We start from the raw sequence: 20998 nt of genomic DNA, 5'->3' as shown, positions 1-20998 counted from the left end.
GACAAAAAAGTACTCGGATATTGTAAATAAAACGCAAAATACTATATTTTATTATTCATCAGTATTTATTTAATCGCCTTCAAAATAATCCCCAACAGATGTAATACACTTATGCCAAGGATTTTTGCTGTTCCAAACTCTTTCATTAGCCCGTTTTGGGATGGCCTTCAGTTCCTTCAGCGAATTTAGTTTTGTCTCTTCGGTTGACTGAAGTTCGAGTTCCACCGAGCGGCAATTTTAGTTTGGGGAACAAGAAGAAATCACACGGAGACAAATCGACAATCGTACTCTCAGCGACAAACGAGTCGAGCAAGAACGTATTTCATACCCAAAATATCCACAAAAATCATTCGAGGGGACTCGGAAGAGATGTAGAGCCCTCTTACCATCTCTCTCTTACACTTTCACCATATCCTTCACTTTTTTAATATTTTCATAAGTTGAAGAGGTCGAATGTCGTTCAGAACGAGGCATGTCTTTAACGATCTCTCGACCGACCGACGCCTTGAAAGCTATGTACTACTCGTAGGTTGTGGTTTTTAAAAAATTGAATCACCATAAGTCGTTTCCAACATTCGCAACGATTCTGCACACAAAATTTGGTCAGAAATACAAAATTTGAGACAAATTCTTTCTTCGATATTTTTATCCATTGTAAACATTGCAACGCACTACTGAAGTGTATCGTCTTAAGCGGCTGCTGTAAGCCAACTGGTTAAAATATCGCGCTCATATATGACATAGTAATTAATAGCAGCCCTACCATCTTAGCAATATACATTTTTTGAAGTATCATTTACGGTGGGAATTTAATTATAATTTCCGGAAGCTTTTTGTCCCAATGTACTTTATGTAAATTTTACTTCTTGAAGAATAAAATCCCGGTTTATAAATTGTATAAATAAAATTTTAAAACTAATTTAGTCCCATTTAATCTAACCTAACCCATTTTAATCTAGACTAATTCAATCGAATATATGTAATCTAAGGTAACTTAAACAACTAAACTTACCCAATCATTCCTCATAAACACACCTTACCTAACTAAAACTAATCTAGTCTCATTTAATCCAGCCTAAACCAATCTTTAATCTAGGTAACCTGACTTAATAATAATCCGAACACCATTCTTAAAGAGTTCAGTACTGCTAAGCTGCCAAAGCATTGTTTTTCCAGCATAAGTCATGTTTATGAATAACAATATTTAGACTTCAATTCCATTAACTGAGAATTCGTAATTATCCTCTTCCCACATTACTTTATTTATAACAGGTGGCGCAAATAACCTTCCGATGTTTTTTGGAAAATGAAAAACTTTTTTAAAAAATTAAAAACTTTCAATCGGCTTGTGGATTATTTTTATTTGGTCTTTTAAATTTTTTCACATCAAGTCGAGAATATGATATTATCTAAAAAGCCGCCGCCACAGTTGATTGTCATTTGTCACATATTTTATGGCATTTTCCATCACTTTGGCCAGAACTTTCGGCGATAGGTCCTCACATTTTTGACGGATATTGTCTTTAAGAGCTGCAAGAGTCTGAGGCTTGTTGACATAACCCCGCGCCTTCAAAAAGCCCCACAAAAATAAGTTTGAAGCGGTCAAATCAGGCGATCGAATCCCCAAAAAGGGAGATTAGATGCCCAACAAATGCATCTTTCAGCATATCGGTTGTGGCACGCAGTGTAGCGTACCATTGTTTATTTATGTGTGTTTCGAATGTGTTTCGCATGTGTGTACTACACAAATTTCAAAACAGAACTGACATTAGAAGTCAATTGTAAAACTTATAGCATCTTCTGACTTTGCGTCACTCTGTACATTAAATTATAAAAGCCTTCCTTCTATTATTTTAGTATACTTTAGAGCCTGGTAAAATTTTGGTTACTTTCATTAAGCGACTGAACATTCCCATTGTGTAAAATATTATTGGCTATAACTCTAGTTCAAGACGCTGTTATCTTAAAATTTCTCTAAATTCGCAAATTTCAAGTTCCGAATAGCTTCTCTAGAGCTAAACATAAACCTATATACCATATGAGCTTGTTGATAGCTCAAGTATTGATCTCCTCGATTCCTAGATTCTAACCAGAACAGCATACTCTATGCCGAATTATACTAATTGTAGGCAACGATTTATTTGTATTATATTGTATCATAAGTAAAAAAAATGTGGTATACATTTTGAAAGATGTTGCAAGTAAATTGAAAGAAAACGGAATACATGGAATTTGAACTAAAATGCAAAATGTTCGAAGTGAAAAACTCTTCTCTCTTCCTGAGAAAATGCATTGCACAATTTTTAAGATATGGAAAATTTTTTATTTCTGAAAATTTCCTTCGAAATTGATTTTTATACCGTTATAACGGTAGAGCGGCCGAGTTTACATACACCTAGTTCTATTAAATTACGACACGTTTATTTGTTTTAAAATGAATAAAGCCTGGTTATTGCGGGACCTATGGAGTTATTTTTAATTCCATTGGTGGGGATAAAATCATTTTCGTGGGGTTTAATGCATTTTTTTTCGTGGGGATTCCGTCATTTTTGGTGGGGAAAGATTCACTGAGAAATTGGTGGGGCTTAAGTCATTTTGCCCGGTGGGGGTTAATTCAGTGGGGGCTATTTCATACACCCATAGTAGTGTTAGGAGTTCCCCTTCTTACTATTACTACCAATGATAAGTTCAGAACGCAATGCAGAATCTATATTTTGTTTTGCCTATTCGGTGTCTGACTTACTCATCTTAATCCCCACTCTCTCTTGACTGATTTTGAGTCACAATTTATTGGCAATCCGTTCGACTGCGACATGGTCGGACTCACAGGGCTTTAGCCTAGCCGCTGAAAAAACTGAACTGAATATAACCATGTCGCTATAAAGACTTATGGCAAATATCGGCGATTCACTTTCAAGTGGAAGAAAATTACTCATGGACACAACACAATCAGTCGTGTTTTATTGCAACGAAATATGGGTCGATACATTGCATTAAACATGAAACATAGATGGAAAGTGCTTGCTAAGGTGCAGAGGAAGCAGCCCTCGGCGTATCGCAGGACGGGGATAATAAGTAACTTGTAGAATTTGGTCTTTGTTCGTCAAGAGGACTTGCCTACTCAGTCCGAAGTAGCACCTGTTAAAAAGAGTTATTCTGCGTTGTATTTCGAGGCTAACTTTAGTGTTAATGCTGGTTCTACGACTTCGAAGTTATGACTGTCAGCTATGAAGTAAGAGCCAAGTCGCGAATGAGACGACTGTTCGACTGTTGGTTTGATAACAGGAGAAAATTCGTATTGCCATAAGCAGTCTGGAGAAAGCAGAACTAACGCCGCGGGTGTTGAGGCCAATGATATCAATATCATAAATGTACACCAGCAGCAGTACACTCTTATAAAAGATTGTGCCTTCTCGATTCAGCTCTGCAGCTCGAATTATTTTTTCGAGGAGTACATTGAAGAATTAGGACCATAGGAAGTTGCCTTGACTAAAAACTCGTTTGGGATTTAACGACTTGGATAGGTCCTTCCCGATCCTGACGGAGTTTTTGGTATTGCTCAACGTCAGTTTACACAGCCGTTTAGTTTTGCAGGAATACCAAATTTAGACACCGCGGCATAAAGGCAGCTCCTTTTCGTGCTGTCAAAAGCAGCTTTGAAATCGACAAAGATGTGGTGTGTGTCGATTCTCTTTTCACAGGTCTTTTCCAAGTTTTAGCGCATGGTGAATATCTGGTCAGTTGTTGATTTTCCAGGTCACAAAGCCACACTGATAAGGTGCACCAATCAGTTTGTTGAACCTTATATGCGATGTTGATGAGGCTTATCCCACGGTAATTGACACAGATTGTGGGATCTCTGTTTTCGTGGATTGGGCAGTGTACACCTAAATTACAATCGGCGGACATGCTTTTGTCCGACCATATTCCACAGTCTGGTTACGGAAAAAAGACGGAATAGAAATACAGTATGGACTGCCAAGCTGACCAATGATATAGAGATGTTGCACTGTATAAAAACTACTTAAAACAGATGCTGTCTGGTCACAGTTATTTCCGAAAATAGTTGTACAAGCCGTACAACTAGAACGGAAAATGTAATAGAACAAATTATAACTAGAACAAGTAAGGAAGGGCTAAGTTCGGGTGTCACCGAACATTTTATACTCTCGCATGGTAAAGTGATAATCGAGATTTCATAATACGTCATTTACATATTTTTCAAATACCGTATTTGTGTAAAGTTTAATTCCGCTATCATCTTTGGTTCCTAATGTATATATTATACAGAGAAGGCACCAGATGGAATTCAAAATAGCGTTATATGGGAAGAAGGCGTGGTTGTCAACCGATTTCAGCCATATTTCGTACATGTCATCAGGGTGTTAAGAAAACATTATATACCGAATTTCATTGAAATCGGTCTAGTAGCTCCTGAGATATGGTTCTTGGTCCATAAGTGGGCGGCGCCACGCCCATTTTCAATTTTTAAAAAAAGCCTGGGTGCAGCTTCCTTCTGCCACTTCTTCCGTAAAATTTAGTGTTTCTGACGTTTTTTATTAGTCGGTTAACGCACTTTTAGTGATTTTGAACATAACCTTTGTATGGGAGGTGGGCGTGGTTATTATCCGATTTCTTCCATTTTTGAACTGTATATGGAAATGCCTGAAGGAAACGACTCTGTAGACTTTGGTTGACATAGCTATAGTAGTTTCCGATTTATGTACAAAAAACTTAGTAGGGGGCGGGGCCACGCCCACTTTTCCAAAACAATTGCGTCCAAATATGCCCCTCCCTAATGCGATCCTTTGTGCCAAATTTCACTTTAATATCTTTATTTATGGCTTAGTTATGACACTTTATAGGTTTTCGGTTTCCGCCATTTTGTGGGCGTGGCAGTGGGTCGATTTTGCCAATCTTCGAACTTAACCTTCTTATGGAGCCAAGGAATACGTGTACCAAGTTTCATCATGGTATCTCAATTTTTACTCAAGTTACAGCTTGCACGGACAGACGGACGGACAGACGGACGGTCGGACAGACAGACATCCGGATTTCGACTCTACTCGTCGCCTTGATCACTTTGGTATATATAACCCTATATCTGACTCTTTTAGTTTTAGGACTTACAAACAACCGTTATGTGAACAAAACTATAATACTCTCGTTAGCAACATTGTTGCGAGAGTATAAAAATAGGCAAAATTTAGGAACAAATTTCTTCGCATGTGGAACATATTCTATGCACTAAAAAAGATTATGGATGCGAACCTTCCAGTCTCGGAGAATTCGATTCAAGAGAAGGTGAGCTAAATGGCGTGATGCTGGCTACAAAGTCGTAGTCATCCCTGAACTCACAGAGAGTAGAGAACAAAAATTCCCTGCCCTGAAGTAATGCCAAAGCGGTAAGGGGGCAAGAAAAAAATCTATGATAAAAGGTTGGAGTGTTTTAACTGGTACACAGTGTAGGATGATGATCCCAACTGGCTCTCTTATGCCCTCTTATTACGGAAGCAAGAAACGAAATAAGTGCGCACCAAATTATGCAACGCTGCATAAGAAAATATGATGTTGCCATTATGTTATTATTATTTTTAAGATATTTTTCACATTTTTCCAATATTTTTCTTATTTTCTCTTGTTTTTATTAAATAAACTCCATAAAATTTGTGCACAAAACCCACTGAAATGCGACGAATCAGCAATGATAGAAGGAAATTTGCATTTTTATTGTTGCAACATGCGCGCAAGTCGATAAAGAAAGTGGAAAATAGCTTACCACAGCCGCTGCTTATGTTGCTGTTGTTAGTATTATTTTTGTGCTTGATGCCACAAGCAATTTTATCAATCAGACGCCAATGATGCCACAACTAAATGAGCGACGAAGCAAAACATATAAGGAAGGCACAACAGCACACGAAGGAAATGCGTTTAAAATTCAAATGAAAGTGTGGCACTTGAGCGCAAAACAACAACAACAACAATTTCTACTCCGCCAGTGCACAAACAATTGCGAATTTATGCGCGGCCAGGCAGTGCGTATAAATTTTGCGGCCGCTACCCCAACCTCTTCTCCTTCTTGAACACGACCATGTCCCATTTCTACCACCTGAACTAGTGTACCGCCTTTATTGGTCCTTATGAGGGGTTCCGGTGTGGCACAAATAGCTGTAACCGCAGCACAGAATGCATGTGTGGCACATATGAGCTGCGTCGCTTCTGGTGTGGATGTTGCGCCACCTTTTTGCTGCTTGTTGTTGTTGGTTGTTGTCTAAATTCAAATAAAAGTTTGCATGTGCGCCCCGGCAGTCGCTGTAGTGGCGTAACGCTTGTGGCAAATTGCAATATTAGTGAAATTCCTGCAAAGTAAACAAATTTCTAATGCGGCTGCACAGTGGGTTGAAGAGAGTGAAAATTTGTTGTAAATGATTTTTATTGAAATTACGGCATCTTTCAAAAACCTCCTAAATGTCGGCAGAACTTTATTTGGTTGTTCTAAATCTTGCCTACATGTAGGCGCGTTGCTTAATTTTGATTTTTAAGGACATAAACCATATAGCGTGGTTCTATTGCAAATTTATAGCCTCTTAGGTCCACATTTCCAGTAACACATTTAACAAGTCTAACATATAGATGCCGCCACTAGAATTAGATCCATTTGATTTTTATTTAGCCCTAACCTTCAAAAAGCGTGTGTATAAATTTGAGAGCTGTCGGATCACTAATTTGGCAGTATCGACCCGATTTCATCTATTAACTTTTATCATGCCACATACTAAAAAATGTTCCATGGGTTTTATAAAGTACCTCACATACAATAACCAATCCAATGGACTTTAAATTTGAGCTATATGGGAAGTAGACTTGGTTGTAGTCCAATTTCGCCAATTTTCGCACTGCGACATAGGAATGTGAGAAGAATGCCACGTAGTAAAATTAGTTGAAATCGATTGAACAGGTCCCGAGATATGTAATTTCATCTAAGAGTGGGCGGTACCACCCCAATCGTTTAATTTTTACACTGGTTTCCATAAAGCCCGCTCATACCATCTCGGATTTAAAATTTAATGTCCCTGGCATAGTTAGTTGTTGATGTATTTCACTTTTGGTAGTTTTTAACAGTACCGTTATATGGGAAGTGGATGGTGTTATTTTATAATTTCATCCATTTTTACAGTGTCGATAAGGGTGTCAAAGGAATTTGTTCTGAGCAAATTTGCTTATTGAAGCTTAAGTGATTTAGGAGATATGTACATTCATCCAAATGGAAGGCGAGGCCACGCCCACTTTTTTAAAAACTTTAGCTCACTGGTGCCACTTGCTACTGAATTACTATTAACACATAACATAACACATAACAATTTCCCATACCATAAACTAAGTTAGTTCATCCCACTGTGCCATGTACTGCCTACAACAAAAATTGTAACCAATAAAATTGTACCGCAATGAAATTAGAAATTGCAATATAAACCTTCAACAAAACCACCGCTCTCCCAGCCCGTTATTAAAGAGAGAATGTTGCAACAAGAATTACACTGTTCTGCGGTTTCATTTAAATACCAAGAAACTGCGACGCTCGAGCGGAATTGAGACCGTGTTGAAGCTGCAAAGTGGGAAAAAGGGAATGCGCTTGCGATTGTGTTTATAGTAAGGGGTTCAATTACTGCGAAAATGCCGCTTCTGCTCAGTTTATGAATAACTGGAAAAAGTAGCAAAACCGGTTGCTTCTCTGTCGCTATTATTTAAGCGAGTTGTTTGTTCGATTCATTCCGATTTAATAGCGATTTACAAGCGTCCAATTGGCTCTGATGTGCACACCTCAGACAAAATGTTAGACATTCATTACATTTTATTAATTTTTAGTTGTTTCCCCATCACAATTTAATCAACTCCACAGTTTTGGCATAATAAACTCAATTACAGTTACAATTTGTTTTCATCGGCATTTGTGCGTGATATTTATTTATATTATATTTATGATTGTCACGTAAATATATCGATTTAAGCGCTAACGAAAAAATTTTATAATAAAAAAGCGCTGAAAATAAAACTCGCTTCATTGGGCAACGCCATGAATACCGCCAGTCATCTGAATGACAATTTGCGGTCTATAGGCCGATAATCACGTTCGTAGCTCGACGCGACTGCCCGAATGCGATAAAAACACCGTTAATGCAACGACGCTTAATGAAGTAGAAAGTGTCAGATGAAACAGGGTGCTATTAAGATGAAAAAAAACTTAATTTTATTAAACATTTTTTAAATTGTAAAAAAAAGTCAAACTAATTCACATAATTTAGCTAATATTTTTAGAATCAAGCAAAAAAATAACATGACTCCGACAACGAAATATACAACCTGTTCTTAGTATATTATTCACACCCTATATTTGATTAATGACAGAACTGGAACTGAAAAAAAATTGACCAAACCCAGAAAACAGTGAATTCGGGGACGCAAATATCTGGAAGCCGATCGTCTTTCACGAAGATATAAGCGTTTGACTCGTGTCGAAATCGAATGGAGCCCAAAAACTTAGTATCAGGTTCAATGAACTTAAAAGCTCCGTACAATCTGTACAGCTAACTAGAAGATATTTAGCAAGACAGTGATACTGTGTCGTTTGGCCTTGTAGGATGACTGCTAAATCTTCTTAACAAAGTATAGCTGAACCTTATTTCTGCTATTATCCGAAATTTAGAACACCGACGCCCGCGAACTGGATATAGATTTCGCTTGAGGAGTCCCAAACAAAATCTGATGAAAAAATCTTGAGAGGTTATATGAATATGTCTCGAAAATTTGAATCTGAGCGGAATGCGTATAGCATTTCATTGAGTGATTCCACATTAAAACGGAGGAAATCACAGAATTTTTGGAAATTTGGAGCTCAAAAGGGTACAAATCTCATATATATGATTGGCTCGATAGATTCCAGACCCAATTAAAGAAGTCGTCGGTATAGATGTACGCATCTTAGCAATGTGGTTAGATCACATAACATCGGAATTGATAATATATGTAGTTTCAAAGTTCTGGATCGGTAAAAATACAAAAAATTCCAGTCTTCACCTTTTCTTTATGCATCTAGCGAATAAGAAAAGGGAGTTTGAATTAGATAGACTTTGCTCACTGGGTTGATATTAAAAATTATACTATGTAACGTCCACAATATGCATATATTTGTATGTTTGTAAAGCCAACCGACGATTAAATATATATCACATTACACCTGTGAACTCAGCGAAGCGTCACACCAACTGACATCAACGCCAACAACCAGCAAGTAATGAGGCACATCAGCAGACGCAATCAGGCCAACTAGATTGGCAGAGCTGCAGAGCTAGGAAGAGTGCTTAAAATCAGTGCGGGCTGCCCTAAAGCGCTGTCTGTATGCTGGTATGGCCACTGAAACCAAAAACAAAAAATATGGCGCATTAAACAGCAAAAATGCACAATAAGGGCAATTAATGTTGCGTGAGAATGACCAAAAGCCAAGAGTATTAAAACGCGACGGACAGGAAAGCAGACAGTTTAAGCGAATAACAAATTTCAGCGGACGACTGTGGGGTGGTTGAGATAGAGGTGGGCAGTGCAGTAGCCGCGTGAACTCAACTGGTGTGCAAAATTGGCTTGACTGACGGGGAATGCCGAACTTGTGGTTCACCTGTGTAAAACTCAGTCAGTCAGTTGGAAAACTCGAAAGCTCGGTAAGCAATTGTGCGACTAGAGTGCCTCAGCGCTGACAGCTCGTTTCCTAGTTGCGCAGAAATACCTGAAAATCCACCAACAATTCTTATTTGTAATGCTCCAAATTTAATTAAACAGAGGGCGAATGTGACTAAAGTGCTTTGAAGGCATATTTGACCAGGTTCGTCCACTTTTATGTTTATAAGCTTGGTGCAACACTTGCATTCATGTGATTTCACGGCTTCCACCAACGCCCTCTGTGAACACCAGCATTCAGCGGTCACAAATCTACACACAAAATAAGAACAAATTCAGTAGAAAGTGCACAAAACAATTTAATTATAGCTCAAGAAGGAAACAGTCGGCGAAAATGGTAGATATGTCCAGAGGAAATATCAAAGGCTGAAAGCTATCCCTGATTACCAACTGTGTAGCACAGTGAACAAAGAAGAAAGCATTTCAAAAGTCTATCCAAATCAAATGTAAGGATAGATCTGGATAGTAAAAATAATAATTAGAAGCTTGCAGGCATAGTTGGATATCCAAGTTCATAAAAATCGATGATAAGTCACAACAGATCCTGGGGACAAGGCGGTAGTCAGCGTTTAGAAAATCCCAGCACCTACTAAAACTAAAGTTCGAAGGTTTATACTACAAAAGTTCCATAAAAGTTTAAATGATAACATGAACATCATTTTACTTCAAGTACTTAAATAATTCTAACATTAACTTTTACTTCTTTGTTGAAGTAAAGAATTGTCTTGTTCTTGGTGTTTGGAATCTCTTATTTGAAGTGCTCCATTATAGATAGTTCTACAACTTTTTTCATCAAACATATCCTCATAATCATTTCCACAACAGTCGAATCTACATAATCGAAACGGACACAGACTACAGTTTATCAACCGGCAGTATTCCTCAAAACTACTTGGGGAATGTTCTCTGCCACTATAAAAACAACGAACATGTCTTACCGTGGAGAATTTTGCTCTACAATCTGGCTGAAATCACAGGAAAATTGAGGTCCACCTTAATTGGTTTTAAATTGTCCTCCATATCTTACCTCTGGTATCGCCATAAAGTGTGTAATGTCTCACTGGTATCGGTTAGTGTCTGTTACTGCCCTGATAATAAAAGCCCATCTTCTTAGAACGATAGCTCAATGCTTCTTTCGGCCGGTACTAACAGTGGATAATAGTCAACCGATTTATGTGCAGTTTATGACCACCGATGACTGCGATGGAAACGAAATGCAACAAATACAAAGCACCGATGAACAAAAGAATTACTCCACAAAACTATTTTTCTAGGAATCAACAAGCAAACAACAGCACAAATTTTGTGTGAACGTATCGGTCGAGTCAACCAACCGAATAGTTGCTCAGCCAGCGAGAAAAAAACATTAAAATAAAGAAAAGAAGGCATTTCAATTTGCAGCATAGACAATGCGCCCATGCAGCGACCAGGCCTCCATGTCATCCATGTCAACAAATGAATTTCACGATCCCAGATAGCTTGAGGCAACACCCTTAGCACTGATTCCCCCACAGCATGACATGGCATTGCAGTTGTTGCTGCGTTTATTCTTGTACTCATCGCCGCAGAGACCCTTCACTGTCAACTCTACAAAACTAGCATTCTCTGTCACACAATGCCGGTATCCCCTCTCGCTGGACCGAACCGTCATTCAACCATCCACCAAGTACAAAAAGTAAACTCACTGCTCCATTGAATTGTTGTCCACGTACAAATGAATGAATGACTGAATGAGTGAATAGATGATTGAATGCCGGCATAACTGTGCGAAATTGATGGAGTTCGCAAAATAGTTGCGTTGTCATTCCGCGTGGTTTTGTTGTTGTACCGTTATTTCATGCAAAGCTTGTTCGTTCACTTCGTTTTCTGACCTCATTTTTGTTGTTGTTTTAAACTCATTCATTCATTCAGCCGGCTCGGTAACTTTCAATTATTGTTTTCTGGAAAATTTTCAAATTCCAAAACAATTCGATTTGAGGTGAAACTTCACTGCATTGTAGCTTTGGGAACATGCCAGTGTGAGCTTGGGATCAAGACACAGCTAGCTGAGCAAATATTTTTGAAAACCAATTTGTGGCATTCTTGGGATTTCAGAGCCTTTGTTCCAGTCTTGCTCAATTAAATTCGCTTGTTGTTCACTTTTTTGTTGGACTTTTTTGAGCTCTCTTGAGTTAATAGCGAATGACTTCGGTAGAGAAAAGATAAATAGTAATGAATACAAGAAATACTATAACAATAAAATTTGGAAAAAATAGTAATACTCGTATATATCTTCTTCTTCTGTATTGACGTAGACACCGCTTACGCTGTTATAGCCGATTTTACAACAGCGCGTCTTTCGTTCTTCCTTTTCGCTATTTGGCGCCAGTTGGAGATTCCAAGTGTAGCCAGGCCCTCCTTCACTTGGTTTTTCCAAAGGAGTGGAGGTCTTTTTCTTCCTTTGCTTCACCTCCCGGGCGCTGGATCGAATACTCTCAGAGCTGGAGTGTTTAATCCATTCAGACGACATGACTTAGCCAGCATAGCCGCTGTCTCTTAATTCGCAGAATTATGTCAATGTGGTCGTATATCTTGTACTGCTCATCGTTCCATCGAATGCGATATTCGCCGTGGCTAATGCGCAAAGGACTATAAGTCTTCCGTAGAACTTTTCTCCCGAAAACTCGTAACATCATAACTCGTAACATCGTTTAATATAAAAACGGCTTTTCGATGTTCCCATTTTATTTAGATCTTTCCTAAGATAACGGTCCCCGGATGACATCTGTGTAGAATAAAAATCCATCTAGCCATGTTTCTTGTTGGACTACTATTTTATGTTTCTGATTAGTCTATCGTTCATCTACAATAACGCTCCCAACGCCCTTACCCTTGTTTCAAGGTATTGTTCTTTAATACCCCTTTGTATCTTCATGGAAGTGGACAATATCAGTGAAATGCTTTTAAGTTTGTGCGAATTGTACCCTTTATATAAAAAGTGTAAAAACAAAAAAAGGGCAGAGAAGATATCAAATTCGCCCAATCAATAAAAACTGGGGCTTTTCTGGTTAAAAACTTTTCTTGTAATGAAGAACAGCGAACCAGAACAACTTTTTTTGCATACGAGGATGCCGCCGGACATCTATAATTTGCTTCTGAATTTAGTTTGGAAATCCTTGAAAAAGCCAACACAGCGGATTGGACCCGAGGAAAGGCTCTCGTTGGTATTACTGTAAGTTGATTGGTAGTGCATTGCAAATTAATATACATATGTATGTATATATGTACTTTTCTTACAATTGTTAAGTACGCGAAATCATATTAGAGACGTGTGAAGTAATCTGGCGGCTACTTTCCCCAATTTATGCAAGCGAGCCAACAGAGTCTCAATACGAGGTCATTGCAAAAGATTTTTATAATATGTGGAACATTCCGAATTGTGTCGGTGCAATTGATGGTAAGCACGTTCCTATGAAGTACCCGCCCAATTGATGGCTGTATGTGATGCGAAATATATGTTAGCTGATTCGGGCTGCGGTTTTGCGGAGTTCGCTGATTCTGCTATAAGTCCGCAGGCATGCTTCCGCTTATTTCTGATACGGTTCGCCTGAAACTGAAATTTTTTGCCGATACTACCCTTACAGAAGCTGTGCCATACACTTTTTATAGGTTTTTACGGCGGTTATTTGTCGACATTGTAAGCCTGGAGTATCATGGTATACACAGGTAGTTGACAACCTATTTTGTGTTAGAGTCTCTTTTGCTGACCACGAGTCAGAATATTATTTTTTGTTAGCAATACTAACTCGGTATTTTCAGTAACAAATTTAAAACCTCGCGTATCAAGTCACTTTTGGGCTTTGACCACAACCTATTTTAACTTTCTGCGCGCATTTTCATTGTTGATGCATTGATTATCACGACGGTGTACGCTGAGAACTCATGTCTGATCTTCGCCTGACGTGACCTTTAAGTGGCGTAGGCCATCAGAGATTTTGTACACGAAGATTCTGTCATCCAAATGGGTATTTTAAAGTTTTTCTCAACGCACTACTTCAGCACTCCTCATCACATTCTCAAATAAAAATATTTTTAATCAAAAACTTTATGTAAGTCAATGTAAATAATATAATTTAATTGAACAACATTAATTCTAATTAATTTTAGTTCATTAAATTTAGTTTGAGTGAAACACTTTTTTCACTACACGATTACTACCACATCATACACCGAATCACTCAATTGATCTCTCAAAGTGCTTAAATGGCAAGAGCGTTACTCTAGCAACAATAGAATATATGGTTCCATAGTGTAGCGGTTATCACGTCTGCTTTACACGCAGAAGGTCTCCAGTTCGATCCTGGATGGAACCAGTTGGATTATTTATTTTGCCGTAAACTGCCAGTTTTTAATTTCGAGATATTTCTTAAAGTTGTTGAATGTTTAGATAACATTATTCAGTTTTATGTGAGAATCTTTTCGTCTTAAGCGCTAAAACTCAAAACATCTGTTATTGGACTTTCAGCTTTACGAAATTGTTGTTTTTTATGCAAACTGAACTTAAAGTTAAGTAACTTTAGTCACATTTTCTTGTTAAGAATTGTTGGATTGAAATCGAAAAATAACCCCGCTCACTAACCATATAACGGTACTGTTAAAAATTACTAAAAGCGCGATAAATCAAAAACTTAATATGTCAGAGACATTTAATTTTACCATGGAGATAATATAAAAGAGCTTAATGCGAACCGGTATGTGGGTGTGGCACCGACCACTTTTTGATGAAATCAAATATCTCGGGACCCGATCAACCGATTTCGACAAAATTTAGTACGCGGCATTCTTCTAATGTCACGTTGTGAAAATGGACGAAATCGGACAACAGCCACGCCTACTTCCCATACAGCACAATTTTAAATTCCACTTGATTCGTTCAGTCTCCGGTACACAAATCAAAAAGCAATTAATATAACGGGATAAAACTTTGCACGAATAATGTGTTTGGTGTGTGTATGACCAAAAATTGTTGAAATCCCATAAAAACTGTTCAAGCCCTCAGGTACCGAATATTTAGACCCCGGTACCTATAGTTGACTTTTGATCGAAAACGTCGGTCAATGTATGATATATATTACTGAAATTAAAGGATAATCCTTCTCTTTTAATGGTATATCTGTACGTCAAAAATGGGTTGAATCGAACTAATACTTCCCTTAGCCCCCATATACTTAATATAAAAAATTGCGAACTTCCGGTTGACTTTGTACTGCATATATCGTCCAATATGTGAGTTATCCCAATGAAAACAATAGAGCTTGTTTTACTCATAATAGGTGTCTTTGTGTCCAAAACAGATAAATTTGAGCGAAAGCTTGGCCTTGCCCCTATATAACTTATATCAGGATTTTCAAACATCCGGCTGACTTTACTCTATATTTCTGTATATCCCTGGCTTTGATTCTTGCAAGTTGCAAGAGTATAAAATATTCGGTTACATCCGATCTAAGCCTTTCCTTACTTGTAATATTTAAATTTTTGAAAAATATAACAGTACCAGGATGACAATTATTATGGGTTACAATTATTTCATGAAATATTAGTTATATATAGTTTCGAGATACAAAATTTTAAACAAAAAAACTTACCAAAATTATCAGTTGGAGCGGACCAAATTAAAACATTCCATTGTGAAAAATATTTGATGAACTGATCACTGGTGTCGCAATTAATAAAGAATTTTCGGCAAAGAATTTTCGGCAAAGAATTTTCGGCAAACTGGCAGTGTATTTACTCGACACAGCTGAGAAAGACAGCGAACAACTACATAAGGGGTCATAATTTAAAAAAATCGATGTTTTTTATTTTTTCAATGTATATATATTTAGGAATACACACATACAATTTTACATCGTTACTGTGAATATTTTCGAAGTTACACCCAAATTTGAAAAGGCATTTCAGAGTGTACTATGTAAGGGGCATTCCAAACCTTCAACGCGTTTTTCTCAAAATGGTATTTCAAAGTCGGTGAGCAACATTACTCGAAAACGGCTAAAACGATTAGGCTTAAGTTTTAACACGAGCTTCTTAAATATATTTTTTAGTGTATAATCGAAGATTTTTTCTCACCGAAAAATATTTTTTTTTATAAACAATTTAAGGTCGAAATTTTGCCCAAAAAATATTTTTTTTTGAGAAACCGTCTTTATGTCAAATTTTATTTTGCTTAATCCTTCAACTTAATTACTAGATTATCATTACTTTAAAGAAATATGTTTTTTTTTTAAGTCCTAAAATACAGTTAAAAGATAAAAAAAATAACAAAAACCAGACTCGTATTTACGACAGTTTATCGCGATTGGAGCATTAAGAAATGGAATACAATTTTATTCTCAGACGAATTGGACCATAATATGAAAGGAATAAACTCTCAATGTTAAGTGTTATGTTGTGACCATTAAATATGGCGGTGGTAATGTTATGGTCTACTGTTCTTTCTCTGGGCAAGGGACTGGATCTATTCATGGAATAATTGGCCTGTATCTTTGCACTAACATTTTAAAATACGTTGTGCTATCGTATGCTGAAGAGAAATTGCAACTAAAATGGAGGTTCCAGCAGGAAAATGATCCTAAGCATACTTCTAGGGATTGCAAAATTTGTTTGCCATTGAGAACTCATAGGCGATCGTTAATTCCAAAATAAATAGGGAAAACTGTAAAACCAAGGATAAACTTTTTAAAACCGTACAAATTGCTTGGAAATGCATATTACATGACATAATAAATAATTTAATTTCTTCTATGCCTTAAATTTGCGTTTTAGCCATTTAAAATAAAGGATGTGATATAAATTTTTAGTTTTTAAATATCATTTTCAAAACGATGAAAAGGGTGCTTTGGTTTTGTTCAATACTGTCTGTATATTTCTTAACATTTAGAATTTTTCAATAATTATGTCTTATATTAAATACAAATTTTCGAAAACGCGATCAGCCCTTTTTAACCATTATGTGGTTCCATAGTGTAGCGGTTATCACGTCTGCTTTACACGCAGAAGGTCTCCAGTTCGATCCTGGATGGAACCAGTTGACAGATTTTTTTGTGAAATTCGACCCATTTTAGTAGAGTTAAGAAGGTTATCATTTAGATTTATGCATTAATCGTGCAGCTATTTAGTTATTCAAAAAGTTATTGCAGTAAAATACAATTTTTGATAAAAAATGCTAAAAGTAAATAAAAAACTTTCAGCTGGTTCCATCCAGGGTCGAACTGGAGACCTTCTGCGTGTAAAGCAGACGTGATAACCGCTACACTATGGAACCACACAAATTTATAACGGCAAAAAGGCGCATATAACTACTAGAGACGAAATATTTAGTAGGGTACTAAGTTATTTCAGAACAAACGTATAATTACAGTAGTTAGGTAAACTTCAACAAATAGATATTAGGAAAAGTTTGCGTAAAATAGTAGAATTTTAAGTTTTGAACACAAATGAACAGAGAATTATACTGATTATATATAATAAGCATTTCTGTTATAAGATTTTTTTATTTCGGAAAGACAGATATGTGCGGTTATGTGGCATTTGTCTCTCAAAATAATGTAGGCAGCGTGGCCGAGCGGTCTAAGGCGCTGGTTTTAGGCACCAGTCCGAAAGGGCGTGGGTTCGAATCCCACCGCTGTCAGGAAATTTTTTAATAATCTCTCTTTTTAATGACTTAATGAAGCGTTAATGAATAACTAAAATTTAGTGTTGTGTTAATGGTGAGATTGTATGATTGTCAATTCCGTAAGTTGTTGTGAATGCAATTAGAATTCATGCATTACGTAAGGTTAAGAACTGGTAATGAGAATACCAGGAATTCTTCAAGGTTACAAATGTCATTGTTAATGCGAAAACATAAATACATACTGATTGAAATGATAATGGTTACTTAATTATAAGTGTACTTTGTATATATCATTTGTTAAAATCTACTGATATGAGTGAAATATTTAAATATTTTTCATGACATCGCACTAATATATTACTGTTACGTAATATTTAAGGCCCTAGGTACATTTCGAGCACCATAACTAAATGTATTTTTGAATCTTCTGCGTTGCTATGCTCAAATGTGTTAGGTAGACCACGTGGTACTTGATACTAATGAGTCATTCATACCTAAAACCCCTCGACTGTACACACGCTCCTGCTACCTACCCGGCGACTATTACACATTCGTACATACCTACAACTTACTCAAATGTGCGCGTAGCAGGCAACAAAGTTTATACACGATTTTTTTTCCAATTGTTTATATTTTTCTTTCGTTAATGTTTCACTTCTGCGAATTCTCAACTATTTTGTGTGAGTTTTGGTTGAAATACTCTGCGTTGGCCGTTGAAAAGTTAAGACTATACTTCACAGGATCATTTCTGTAGTCAGTCTTCATTTACTTTCTTTGCAAATCGAAAGTATTAGCACCCGCGATGAGGAGGTATATCGTTTTATCTGACAGCGTGAGGTTTATGAACTTCATTTCTAATTTTGTCATATGGCATATTTGAAATGATGTTTCTTCGATGATCGCTCGGTTACAACGGATAAAACGACTTCTGAGTGGTGATTTTAATGAATAAATTCCAAGGTTTATACAAATTGTTAAATCGCATGATCTTGGTGGCCAACTTACGGGTCCATTTCTTGAGATGAATTGTTCTCCGAAGTTTTCCCTCAAAATGGCCATAGAATCGCGAGCTGTGTGGCATGTAGCGCCATCTTGTTGAAACCACATGGTTCAACCAAGATGCTAACAACCTTTTTGTTGCCAAAAATGGAAGAACTGAACTTGGTTGACATGTGGTTTCAACAAGATGGCGCTACATGCCACACAGCTCGCGATTCTATGGCCATTTTGAGGGAAAACTTCGGAGAACAATTCATCTCAAGAAATGGACCCGTAAGTTGGCCACCAAGATCATGCGATTTAACGCCTTTAGACTATTTTTGTGGGGCTACGTCAAGTCTAAAGTCTACAGAAATAAGCCAGCAACTATTCCAGCTTTGGAAGACAACATTTCCGAAGAAATTCGGGCTATTCCGGCCGAAATGCTCGAAAAAAGTTGCCCAAAATTGGACTTTCCGAATGGACCACCTAAGACGCAGCCGCGGTCAACATTTAAATGAAATTATCTTCAAAAAGTAAAATGTCATGAACCAATCTAACGTTTCAAATAAAGAACCGATGAGATTTTGCAAATTTTATGCGTTTTTTTTTAAAAAAAAGTTATCAAGCTCTTAAAAAATCACCCGATATAATATATAATATGAAGTTAGTCAAGCTGAAATAAGTAGTTTGCAGTTGCTTATTATTTTTATTGGTTTGGAAGATCTGGAGTAGAGTAAATTTAGTTTAATTCATTATGTCGTTAAAAATGTACCCGTGGATTTGTTCTAGATTGTCAAAATAATTAACTAGAATTAGTGAATTTATTTGTAAATTTTATTCTCGGTAATTTGAGGTTGTCATACTATATAACAATCCATAAAATTCTGGTTATCCATAAGGGGTTAGGTAGGGGGCACCACTAATTGTGAATAGTGTTGCCTGTAAAGTTGGTTTGAAAAGTTTATTTGGTTATGTGGTTATGGCATCTTATAATTGGACCATGAAGGGGGCTTAGTACGAGTACTAGAGAGTGTATTAAAAATAATGAATCACTACTCTCGTGAACGACACGAATTGTCAAAATTTCATAAGAATTCTATGGAAAGATTTACTAATACTCTTTTGGTAGCTTAAGAAAGTACTCAAAATGAAATAAGTCAGATTTATATGTATAGAACGTCTCCTAAAATGTAAAATAACGTACCATCACTTTTCATAAGTTTACAGACGAAGGAAAAACAATATAATAGAAACTACTCTTATTTAAAAAAATAATCAGTTTTGGTTATAAAATGGTTACATATTGGTTATATCTGACAGCAGCAGCTGAAAATTTTATGCTACATATGTAATTTGAATCGTAGGCAATAAAAAGCTCAATTTTGATATTTTTGATTATAGGTTGTTTTGCATTTTAGGTGACTAGATAATGTTACTATATACATATGTAAGAACTTTTGAATATTTCTTGGTTCAAAAGTATCTCTCGAAGTCTTTTTCTTTCAAAATTTTATACAGATTGCTTAATCAAAGGTTTTAAAATTTATTTGATTAAAATCTAAGTGGAATTAGAGAAGTTATATGCTTAATTAAAAACTGGATCCTATATAATAAATCAAATATAACATTACATTCGGCAGTTCGCAGAAATGGCGATGTTTTCAACATATGGAATAATAATGTTTTGAGGCTATTTCAACGAATTATTAAAAATTTCAAAACGATTTGAACCGACCGAAGTTTCCAATAATCATCACTGTTTAAAAATAAAAAAAATCTAAATAGTTAGCTAAAACCCGGCTGCTAGACATTCAAATCAGTCATGGTTAGGTAGGTATATAGGGACGGAGTAGAATCAGCCGTAGCTCCTACTTTCAACTACGACTTTATTGATCAAAAATCAAATTCGTCTCAAAATTTTCTACTAAGGAACATCCTATTGAATCTTTTTATAGTATACATAGGTTGTCGCATATATAGTTTACGTCTAGGTTTTGGGTAATTTGTAGATATATTTATTTTTCTTTGGACTAACTTTTATCGCATGACCTCTCTGAGCTGTCCACGTCTAAGTCTTGAGAGCATTGGGCGATTCTCGATATTTTTATTATGGCAATCAATATCTTATAACATATTATGAGTTGCAGGGTAGTGTGAAAGGTGTTTACTATTTGTATTTGGAAGCAAATGTCCTTGAAATGAAATAAAATTATAAATACAAAAAAATTATCTTGGCAGCGGTGGGATTCGAACCCACGCCCCCGAAGAGACTGGTGCCTTAAACCAGCGCCTTAGACCGCTCGGCCACGCTACCTACATTTAATTCTGTGTCAAAAGCATCACTTGAGCTCAGGACGGTTATTGCTAGTAATAGATTTGGTAAAGATTTTATTACATAACAAATACTTTTAATGAATTACATACATAATCTTTATTCACGTACTTGCTTATCTCTCATGTCTAAATTTAATAATTTCTGTGGCATAAATAAGAAGCATGCTTCAAATCTTAAGCGAAATATTTAAATCTCGCTTTTATAATAAAAAATAATATTCACTTTATTACTAACTACTCTAAGCTAATATTTAAAATATGTATAATGAAACTATTAAATATTTTAAATTTGCTTATAGT

The 20998-nt window shown here is 36.5% G+C and overlaps 6 non-coding genes across 6 annotated transcripts; 4 read left to right on the top strand and 2 right to left on the bottom strand.

Annotated features, from left to right (window-relative positions):
- The first annotated feature begins 14008 nt into the window (after positions 1-14008).
- On the top strand, positions 14009-14081 carry Trnav-uac. Its single transcript has one exon. It is a non-coding gene; the product is annotated as a tRNA-Val (tRNA).
- Positions 14082-16722: 2641 nt separating this feature from the next.
- On the top strand, positions 16723-16795 carry Trnav-uac. Its single transcript has one exon. It is a non-coding gene; the product is annotated as a tRNA-Val (tRNA).
- Positions 16796-16959: 164 nt separating this feature from the next.
- On the bottom strand, positions 16960-17032 carry Trnav-uac. The gene has a single exon. It is a non-coding gene; the product is annotated as a tRNA-Val (tRNA).
- Positions 17033-17318: 286 nt separating this feature from the next.
- Trnal-uag lies at positions 17319-17398 on the top strand. Its single transcript has one exon. It is a non-coding gene; the product is annotated as a tRNA-Leu (tRNA).
- Positions 17399-18106: 708 nt separating this feature from the next.
- LOC120773202 lies at positions 18107-18320 on the top strand. Its single transcript, XR_005705148.1, has one exon. It is a non-coding gene; the product is annotated as a small nucleolar RNA U3 (small nucleolar RNA).
- Positions 18321-20596: 2276 nt separating this feature from the next.
- Trnal-aag lies at positions 20597-20678 on the bottom strand. The gene has a single exon. It is a non-coding gene; the product is annotated as a tRNA-Leu (tRNA).
- Between the last annotated feature and the right edge of the window lie 320 nt (positions 20679-20998).

The sequence above is a fragment of the Bactrocera tryoni genome, chromosome 3, assembly GCF_016617805.1.
Source record: "Bactrocera tryoni isolate S06 chromosome 3, CSIRO_BtryS06_freeze2, whole genome shotgun sequence".
Lineage (NCBI taxonomy): Eukaryota > Metazoa > Arthropoda > Insecta > Diptera > Tephritidae > Bactrocera > Bactrocera tryoni.
The sequence above is the reverse complement of the archived record's forward strand: the minus strand, read 5'-3'. Positions and strand labels throughout refer to the sequence as shown.